The sequence below is a fragment of the Nelumbo lutea genome, chromosome 7 (assembly GCF_056320005.1).
Source record: "Nelumbo lutea isolate HS-2025 chromosome 7, American lotus-T2T, whole genome shotgun sequence".
Classification (NCBI taxonomy): domain Eukaryota; kingdom Viridiplantae; phylum Streptophyta; class Magnoliopsida; order Proteales; family Nelumbonaceae; genus Nelumbo; species Nelumbo lutea.
In genome coordinates, this window is record NC_142690.1 from 22,541,531 (window position 1) to 22,553,063 (window position 11,533).

The window sequence follows — 11,533 nt, forward strand, 5'->3', positions numbered from 1 at the left end:
GCCATGATTTTCCTTTTCTAAATTATATTTTTGGGCGTTTCCAAGATTGTCTTGAGCAGCAATCTTGATTATGCTAGGACTGAAGTTATTTTGCTTCGTCAAGTTATCTTTTTTATATAATAGGGAACAATGTTTGTGATACTTACACCGTTACACGTCAGTAGATTGGGTATCAAAACCTGATGGTTTGTGCTTAGCAGAATTGTGGCCAGGGACATGGGACGTTTATGACATCCCACCAGAGCGGGTAGATCCCACCTACCTAAGTTATTATCAAATGCATTTGGATGATGAAAACCATCAGATATTTTGCTTTTCTTATGATCCAATCTCTAGTTTTCTAAATTATGTCAACCTTCTACCCAAAAATAGAAGCGGCTGACTCAGACAAGCAGATTCTTTAGATTCGGGTGGGCAGCTGGGCTGTTTTGAAGCTTCATGGGTATGACACGTAAGCGCGAGTGTTGGGTAAAAGAGTAATTGCAGTAATATTCCATTTAAATTTGAAGCGGAAAAAATGTTCTATTTTAGGGGGTATTTGACAGCATGTTCTAGTTGTATATTGGAAACATCTCCTATACTTGTTTATTGTTATTGATGCGAGATGTTCTCAACACATGGTGGTATGTGGCTGTGAGGTTGGTGTGAGGATTTCTCAGTGAGGAGCAGATCCCTATTCAGCAAAAATGACTGGAACATTAGAAAAAACAGTAACATTCTTGAGATCACATCTGCACCTCACAATCGCCCTACATGCATATGTCAGTGAGAGATGTTCCCAATCCAATACACGGTTGGGATCTGTTTTGGGGAGCATATGTGAATTCAACACTCCCTTAATTAAAAAGGCAAGGAATTAAGTGTGTAATAGACCTGTTCATGGGTCGGGTTTGGGTTTGGCTTTTGTCAAAATTCTAATTGACCTAGCCCAAAGCTTGAGCCCAAGACAATGTAAATTTGGGCCTAAAGCCCGCCCCGTGAACAGGTCTAGTGGGTAACGTGTCGTGTATGATAATTATAAAAAAAAGGGATAAGTGGAGTGCAATTAACCTCAGAAATCTGAAATTGTAGCCTCCTCTTAATCTACTAGTAGCCCCCCCCCCCCTCTAAACCACATTCACCGCATCCTGCCCATGGATTTGGCATCAATCCACTGTAAGATGCTTCAAAACAGTGTTTCTATCAAACAATCAAGCTTTTCTTAGATTTTAAGTTGTGCTGCTTAGAAGCTTCCTATGCATCATAGTTTATCACTTATCATGGGTGTGAGGTAAAAGAATATTGACTCTACGTATTCTACCCACAAGAAAGCTATGTACATCAACCCACATATTCATATATTGGAAACATTTCCCTATGAATGACAAGAAACAAGTAGCATTACAGATGTAATGTCTTGTGTGTGGATAGTATTCTAATGGGTACAGATTAGTGTCGTCAGTAGCATTTTTGTGGGTAACGGTGCAGCAATATTTGTCCCAAATTCCCAATATTCTTTTAGATAAAATGACGAGGAACTGAGTGGGATAACATGTAATGTTGAGAAAGCTTCCAAACAGCCAAAGTTCCCCCTTAAAGGCTCCATTTGGGAAGAGTGACAGTTAGTGCATACATGCACACTAGTTCAAAGTGACAACAAACACAGATTTCAAGATATCTTACATTCAAAATGAGATTAAAATTTGTATTCAAACTTTGTATTCAAAGTTGATCAATATTGAAAAGGTAAATTTCAATCTTAAAGTTCGAAAACTCAAACACAACTTGTGCAAAAGCTTTGGTTGAGCTAGGTCGGGTTTGGGTTAGGCCCACCCAACCCTAGCTCTTTTTGCTTCAAATTCTTTTAACAAAATTCATGCATTTCATGGGGCCCCGCTAGTAATTAATAGCACTAATTTTAATTTATAATTATTAACAATAATATTAATTACTAAAAATAATAATATTTTAAGGCATTTTTAATTAGTTACGAAAATAGTAATAATAATTTTTAGATTTTATAATTGTTAGCACCCAATTTTTGCTCGGTCCCTTCTTTAACCCATCTCCTACATTCCGGATGCCCGATCAGACTACACTAATCACTTTAAAACATACCTAAACCCTACGAAACCAAATTTTAGCCCAAATGCCCATAAATCCATCATTAAATCTACTTGATTCCCTTTTGATGGTCTTGATTATGCCATATCACCATACTTGATCCTTGATCAAAATCCGTCACGTGAAACAAAATCCTCAAACAACCAATTATGCAAAAATTCCAACCCCAATTTCTTGGATTTAGCCAATCATTCATCAAAGGTCTCATTTCGACGCACATAACGCTACAATGCTTCTCGAACCTAAGACTCGTGATCCACACACACCTAACACGATCAAACCCTTCTAACAGCCTCATTATCTCAATCCATACCTACCCACCAAGTTTTATCCCAAAATTCTCTCGTTTGGCCTAACATCAAGCCTGAATTCTATTTTAACGACTCTTATTGATCAAAAGCTCACCTATCACAAACCCCCATCATCCAAGCCCTATCTGACCAATCAGACCCCACCGCCATGTCCAATGGCACAAAGAATCCCACCACGTCAAATTTCACGACTAAGAACCTCCATTTGACGTTGAAAAAGAAAGATTCCATTCTATGCCCTCTCGTTGATTGAAAAATCATAAGCTAAGACCATGATCTGAACTAAATCAGTCAATCCACACCTCTGATCAAAGATCCATCACTTCCATCAGATTTGGGATGTTTGAAAATGCCTACTCACCAAATTTCATTCCAAAATTGCCATGTTCGACCCTTCATTAAACAAAGATTCTATTTCAACAAATCTTATTGATCCAAACTTGTTAGCCACAGATCTCAATCTTCTCAACCCCATTTGTCTAATCAAACCTCACAATTGTGTTCAGAAACCCAAAAACCCCAACACACCAAATTTCTTTACCAGATTCATCCATTTGACCATTAAACTAAAGAGGTACCTTTTTTACGCACCCAATTGAATTGTCACATCAGAAGTCCAACCTAGGATCTTAAGTGGGTGGAGACTGAATCCTTACTTAACCCCATTAAAACACCTGAACCAGTGATTTTGAGCCTAATAGGCTTAAAAAACCCAAAATGCCAAATAAGCCCCTACTTAAAGTCAAAAAAAGACAAAATAACATTTAAAAGTTCTTCAAATTTATGTTTTTTGCCACTGTCAGCCCCAAATACGGGACTACAACGTCTGGCACGCCCCAATCCCTCATTGGACGCATGAAACCCATGAGAAACCACCAAAAACTAAGAAGATTTGTTGCACAAAGAAGGAATGGTCAATTACAAGCCCCTTTCTCTAAAAAATCCTTGCCCATTTCTGTAAAAAAACTCTGTTGAGCTACAAACACTGTAGCTAGACAAGTTTTAGACTCATCTCCCTCCATTTTCTCTATAAATAGAGGCTCAGCTCGAGCTTGAAAAGGGGGTGGGAGTTTTCCCAACTCTTGTAACACACCCACCTTGCTTGAAATCTCGGTATCCTTGTAGCCAAGCTCAAGCGTCATCCTCTGTTTTCCAGTCTCAACACCAGAAATGCCTAGCCTAGTTCCTGCCATATTCAAGTTTCATTTGAAGTCCTTTTGGCTATTGAAAAGCTTGTTTCAAGGTCATACACGAGAGGTAAACCTCTCATTCCATCATCTCTTTGCAGATAGTTTAGTTTCAGGTTGCTTAAAGCTCTGAAATCTTGGGAAATATGCATTCCCATCTTCCTCCGGATTGAGAAAATGAGGTAGAGAGGCGAGGGTCTTAGGGAAACTAGTAAATAAGACCCAATAGCATCACCTCAAATCAATTTTGGGCGAAGTTGGGAACATTTTCGCCAGATTTCAAAAACTTTGGACAATCTTGTTAGTGTGGGTTTCTGCAGGAATTTGAGCCTAAATTACTATTGTAGTGGGCTGCTATAGAAACTTGGAGAGAGGGGTGCCTAACACTTTTCCTCTCCTAATCATTTGAACCCAAAGCCTTTTCGGTTCAGTGCCTTTCCTCAGTGGAGAATGGAGTCACTATCAAGGCTAATAAACCATTTTTCAAACTCGAAAGTGATGGTCCATTTCCTCTAAAAAATGGGTGGCGACTCCTACTTCTTTGAGTCAGCCATGAGCTTCTCGAAGCCCACAATAATTATTATTTAAAAAATTACGAATAGATCTATAATTATTGTTAATAATTCTTAATTATGAATTAATAAATCTTATAATTCTTATTTTATAAAAAAATATTACTATTGTTAATAGCAATATTGAGTAATATTATTAATTAATAAAACTAATATTATGAATTAGTAAAAAAGTAATAAAATTAATTTACTTTTAAATTTTAATCTTAATAAAATAATTAATTATTATTGGTAATTAATTAATTTGTTGGTAATATGTTACTAACATTAATTATTAAAAACAATAATATATTTCGGTAATAAACTATGGTAATTCCGAATTAATGATGAATTATCAAGGATTCTCAATTCAATTAGAACATTATAAGAAAAGCTCTGGGAAGCTTTCCTTTGAGTTCTAGTGCCATAAAGACTCTTCCCATATTCACTTTGGTGCCATTTGGGACAAGAATGGTAGAGTTCTAGTGCAACTATGATCTCTCCTTAGGAGTCTTTGCGTACTCATCCTTGGTGCTACCTTGAGATTTACAAAAGAGTCTTGCTCTTGTTGTGATTCCATTGTCAAGAGTACTCCTAATGCAAGCCAATTTCTTGGTTATGACACTCCCCTCTTGTGTGAAGGTGTAGATCACTTATTGGGCATTCCCACAACCATAGCATTAACTTATAACCTCCCAATATACAAAGTATATATGTGACATATTCACAAGCCAATAATAGCATCACTCATAATATATTAGATTGATTGATCTAATATTATAGCCAATTAGAAATTTATAGATCCAAGTAGAGAATAATCCAAGGTTCTAAAAACTGACCTGGAAATAGAACTGTTCTGGCCACCGGTTTCTAGGTATGATTCGATTGTCTGGGTCAAACGTTTCGAACATCTTACCCATTAGATTGGAATATTAGGGTAAGATGCATGGTATATAAGAGAAAATAAGGGTTGAAACTTTAAATGAGAGAGATTTGAAAAAGTTGTCGGCAGAACTGAAAGAGTTTAGAAGAAAAAGAAGAAGAAGAAGAAGAGGAGGAGGAGGAGGAGGAGGAGGAGGACTTGCAGGTTGCAAGCTTGCAGCGGCGATGGAAAACTACAGCGGCAATAGCGGCGGCAATTGTGGTAGATTTGAGATTTCTCATTCTTAAATCTCACTCTCTCTCACCGTCTTGCATAGATCTGTCTCGCACATCTCAGATCTCTCTCACCTTCTCGTGCAAGAAAGACAAATTTGCGCAATTTCTCAACTTTTAAAACTTTATAGCAAACCGTTCTCCGGGTCGAATGGTTTCACGATCAAACAGTCCGGGTCAATGTTTCGTTGACTAATTCAACAATTTTTTACCAAATGCTAGGTTTGGGGTAAAATGGAACCGGTCGTCTGAACGGTTCCCGATCTAACCGTCCGGGTCAACGATGGTTCGAAAACATTGGAATAATCTTTATATCTAAGTAATTCATACTATTGATAGTGACACATCCTCTGGTGCATCAAGCTCAATTGGATTAGATCAATGTGTATTTAACATACACCTACATGGCAATCTAGAGTCTCACCCCCAATAGATAAGATATCACCATACCATCTTGTGGGAAATGTTCATGTGTCAACCTCATGTGAATTGTCTAAGTCTAAGCTCACCCTTAATTGAGATGTTCTAGGTTTACAAGGAATTAGGTCATCTAGATATTCCATGATAAGTTTTACTCATCACTTGAATGCCTTATGTTACTTAAGGATTGTCTAATCATATATAAACATAATCATTATAGAATGCCTCAAAAACAAAATAGTTTCACTTTTTTCAATAAATAAATCTGTACAAAGATGCAATATGTTTTTAAATGAACACAAGGAAATCATATTTCCAACATGATCTTCATTGATGGACATCATTCGGTTTGTGGGATCTTACATGTTAGAAGATTTTTTAAATCTAACTTTTGCTTGGAAAATGTTCAACTAGAAAAAGGTATATTTTACTTCTAAAAATTAAATTAATTAGAATCTCATAGAGATATTGGGAGAACTATTGAAATATTATCATGATATGTATTTTAAATTATATATATATATATATATATGAATATTTTAAATTATATGACATATATAATATTTTATATTATATTTAAGAAGACTATAGGCTTGATCCCTTGTTTGGGAACACTTAAAATAAGTATTTATTGGGCTTATTTGCCAATATAAAAAGTACTTATTTTCCACTTATTCAGTGGTTCCAACACTTGAATAAGTATTTAGTCCAATAAATACTTATTTTAATGTTCCCAAACAAGGGATCAAGCCCATAGTCTTCTTAAATATAATATAAAATATTATATATGTCATATAATTTAAAATATTCATATATATATATATATATATATATATATATATAATTTAAAATACATATCATGATAATATTTCAATAGTTCTCCCAATATCTCTATGAGATTCTATTAAGTGCTTTGAGTGGCTTTTCTTTAGGTTGCGTTTGGAACCGATGTAAAATGTCATCAGTGTAAATATTTACACCGGTTGGATTTTGCCAGCATTTGAAACGTCATGATCGATGTAAAACTCCACTCCGGTTCAATTTTTCATGCATTTGGATTGAGTGGAGTTTTACATCATAGATCGATGTAAAAGTTCATTAAAGTAGAGTTTTACATCGATTATCGATGTAAATAATACATCAATAAAATCAATGTAAAACTTCACTTTTCTCATGCACATTTTTCGAAAATCAAATGGTTACTTTTTAATGGTTTGATGTGAAATATCATCGGCGTACTTTTACATAGATGATGTTTTACATCGGTTCCAAATACAACCTTAAGTGCTTATTCAATAAGCACATATTCTTTTTTTTTTGGTGGGGGTGGGGGGGGGAGATAAGATAGTCCCCAATGTTTTGTTTATTTTCTAGGGACTAGCCCCATCTTCAAAAAGCCAACAAAATACTATCATTTTCACCACCAAATGTTAACTTGTAGCAATGGAAAATATTGTGGAACATTTTCCTTGTTTTTTGGTAATGAAATCTTTCTAAAACAAGAACAAGCAAAGCTATAGACAAGAAAGGAAGTCCTGATAAATGGATCAGAAAGTAATTAGAAGTTAGGCCAAACTTTGTTGCAGCATGAGTAGCACTATTATTCTTCCTGGAGGTAATTTCTCTTCTCAGCTATAACTTTAATGTCACGATAGCAAAATAGAATACCAGCAGCAAGGTCAGAGATCCTCTAAACAAAAACCTTCACAAGGTCAATACTATCTAATTTAAAAATTGCTTTGAGAGCCCCATCTAATCAGCAAAATGAACAGCCATAAAGCCTTAGCTTCAGCTACAAAAGGTGATGATGCTTTCAAAGGGTTGCAACCAACACCCCATCACACCCCCCAATGATCTTGCAAAATGAAGCCAAAAGAAGCTTTATTTGTAGTGACAAAACCTGAATCACAATTCATCTTCAAGCATCCTTGTTTAGGAGGCTTCCACAAAAAGTCATCATCCATTTTTTTAGAATTGGGAGAACCTTCCAATTTCTGCTTCTAGTGAAGAGATCTCTCCACTATTGACCTATGTATGTTAGATAACACAATAAAAGGGCTCACATCTTTTTTTTTTTCAAAACAAAAAATGTTTCTATTTTTCCAAATTCCCCACACCATCTCACTAAGTTGGTTAAAAGATCCAAGCTCCCACCCCTTAGAGAGGACACATTATTTTTTAGCTAATCCTTAAATGAAGAAAATGCTCTTGCAAATTCTGGGTTAAGACCTATTCCAAAGCCTAGCCAGATGCATCTTGCTTTTTCACAAAACACTAGGGCATGCAAGATTGTTTCAAACTCTTTTGCACATCTTTCACAGGTGTCAAACTCACACAAACCCCTACAAAAAGATATTCTTTTTAACTGCTACACCACATATATAGCACCTCCACAAAAAGTGTTTTAGTTTAGGTTATATTGCAAGACTCCAAATCATATTTCACAAACTTCTTTCATCAATTTGAGCATTCACACTTGGGGTATCATTTTCGTGGAGATTTTTGGCTATAAAGTAGGCTGATCTAATTGAGAATTTGCCATTTTTACTTCATACCCAAACAATTTTATCAGGCCAAGGGTTAGCAGGGAGATCTAAATCCAAGATCTTTTGTGCTATAGGTTTAATAAACAAGGAATTGGTTTTGTTTTCACCACAAGTTCTGTTACCTTGATTAATTAAATCTACTACCCTAAAATCTTGGGAGTTCTCAGTTTTAGGACCCATTAACTTGCAGCCTTGTCGCATAGGAATCCACGAATAATCCCATAGATTCACATCAATACCCCTATTAATTTTTCCAACAAATACCTCTTTCAATGACCGCTCTTCCTATCAGGATGCTTCTCCAACCCCAAGAATGTTTGATTTTTAGGGATGCTTAGAGTAAGTGGGAGTTCTAGTAGTATTTTGCTTTTAGGAGCCTAGCCCAAAGACTAGAGGTATTAGAGCAAAGCCTCCATGCCAACTTAGCTAGAAGGGCCAGATTGAAAGCATGAGAGTCTCTAAAATCCAAGCCTCCATTCTATTTATTTTCATTTATTTGGTCTCAATTAATCCATCTTACTTTTTTCCTATCCTCGCTATCCCCCACCAGAAGGCTTTTTGACTCTTACCCATGAAATTGCAAGTTTCCCTAGGGAGCAAGAAACACGACATGCAGTAAGGAGTAAATTGGTATTGCTATGAGGGTTGATTTGATAAGCATCTCTTTACTTGCTTGAGATAGTAAGGAACCCCTCCAACTCTTGCAGTAAGGAGTAAGTTGATTTGTTTGAAACAATCTCAACTAAGTATTCAAAAGTTTGAGATTTTTTCATTTCAGAAAAAGAGTGGGCTCCTAGGTAAATGGAAGGGCTTTCCACTTTTTTAATATGCAAGCAATTTTTTAAATCTTGGGTGCAAATTCTTACTAAAAAACTTTAAATTTTTTGTATTTCACCTGTTGACTTGAAGCTCTTTCATAGAGTGAGATGGTATCTAGTAGAGAGTTTGCCCCTCTAAGATCAGTTTTAGAGAAAAAATAGTTGTCATGTGCAAAAAATAAGTGAGAGATGGTTGGAGCTCCTCTACAAATTTTAATTCCTAAAAATTCTTTTCTAGCCACTTTTTGATTCAAAATAGCTGAAAAGACAATAGAGCAAAGAAGAAAAAAGGTAGGGTGATAGGGGATGATCCTGCCTCAAACCCCCTCTAAGGAAATATTTTTTTAGGGGGAGCCATTCACTATAATTTGATAAGAAACAATTGACACACAAGTCATAACCTAAGAAACCCAGTTATCCCCAAAGCCTACCTTTTCCAAAGTGGATTTTAGAAAATCCCTTTCCACCTTGACATAGGCCCTACCCATATCTAATTTGACTACCATAAAGCCATTCTTGGCTTTGGTGTTAGACATGAAGTGCATTAATTCGTAGGCTATTAAAATATCATCTGAGATAGCTCTATCTGGTAGAAAGGCACTTTGATTTTTTGAAATTTGTCATTCCAAATTTGGTTTTAGTCCCTTGGCCAAAATCTTAGTTATTATTTTATAAATTGTATTGCACAATCTAATTAGCTTAAAATGGGAGGCATCTTCAGGGTTCTTTGCCTTTGGAATTAATGCAATAAGGTGGAATTCAAGTCTAGTTTTAACTCCCTTCATTACAAAATAAAGACACCTCTCTCACTACATATATCCTCTTTAGTGACATTCCATAATTTTTGAAAAAAATAGATTAGGAAAGCCATCAGGGTCGGGTGCTTTCCTTGGAGCCATTTGAAAAAGTGTCACCTTGATTTCCTCCTTTGTAGCCTGTCTTTGCAGCTCCTCGAGATCCTATTTTTTCTCTTCTTCTAAGGGCAGAATTACGAAAAAAATTAGTTTTCCTACCCCCATAGTTTATCCAATTTACCCTAGATTTTTTAGCCTACAGAATATCTTCTCTTTTAAGCCAACTATCTAGATCTACCTCAATCTCTTCCACCCTTTTTTGATTGTAACTTAACCATTATTTCCTTAATTATGTTTCTAGCTCAAGCTTTAGCTTCTCAATTCACTCATGAACTTTACCAAAATCCTTCCTATTCCACTTTTTAAAAATTCTTTTTAACCTCTCAAACTTTCTAGAAATGTATAAAGAGGAGGATTCTGATTATCCATTCCAAGCGTCATTGATTAAGTCAACACACTGTGAGTGGGAGAGCTACATTTGTTTGAATCTGAATGGCTTCCTAATTTTGAAATTTATGAGGTTTGTATCAGGGCAAATAGGCAGATGATTTGACCTTAATATGATTTCTTTGGTCTCTTCTATTTGTCCAAGTATACTTAGGTCTAGAGCTAGGGATTTCTTCCAATTCCCACCCCTTAGAAAACCCATATTTATTTTCTTATTTGTCTAGAGCTAGGGATTTCAACCATGAAAACTTCATAGTTTTCCCCAAAATTTGCATAGAGACCCTTAGAGGCCACAAATAACTACAATTGTCATTTCTGAAAATATAAGTATTTATGGGATAAACAAATCATCAAACACTACAACACAAATAAGTACTTGAAATAAATACAAGTGGTTTGACAAAAGACCTCCCAAACACTAGTGAATAATTATTCAAATAAATACTTAAAAAACAAAACATTTATTTAGTAAATATTTGTTTGAATGAGTACTTATTCTCTACATAAATCACTCCTGTTTAATATATTCCATGATATTCACCAAATAAACTTGTTCATGGGCCGGGTAGCTTAGTGGATTTGCTCAACCCAACTCGTATTTTATAAAGCTCAAGGATATTTTGAGGCCCATGGGCTCAGGCTTCGGTTGTAAGTATTACATCTAATTATTTTTTCTCTTAATTATTTTTTATTGGGCCCAAGCATATTCTTAGGACGTGGGGCTCAAGTTTGGGCTATAAGTATTAGGCCCTCTTATTTTTTTTGCTGGGCATGGACTTTTTAAATAATCTGAGCTCAAGCCCGAACCCGATGCAATAATATTATAAATAAATAAAAATATATTAGTAATAGGTTTCATGCAATAACTTATATAACTACATATGATTTAATGATAGTGTTTTATTTTTAGAACAATATTGATATTGAACTCAATGATTGTATTCTATTTAAATACTTTTGTAATTTTGGAGGAATTTAAAAGTATTTAAATACTTATATAACTACTTTAATTGTATTTTGGATAGAAATATATTTATGTACAATTCGGGCTTTATATTAAGGCCGGACTCGGGCTCGGATCTAAGTAGTAAAGCCCGGCCAATGGATCAATCACCATTACGTGGAGGAATTTGAGTCGATC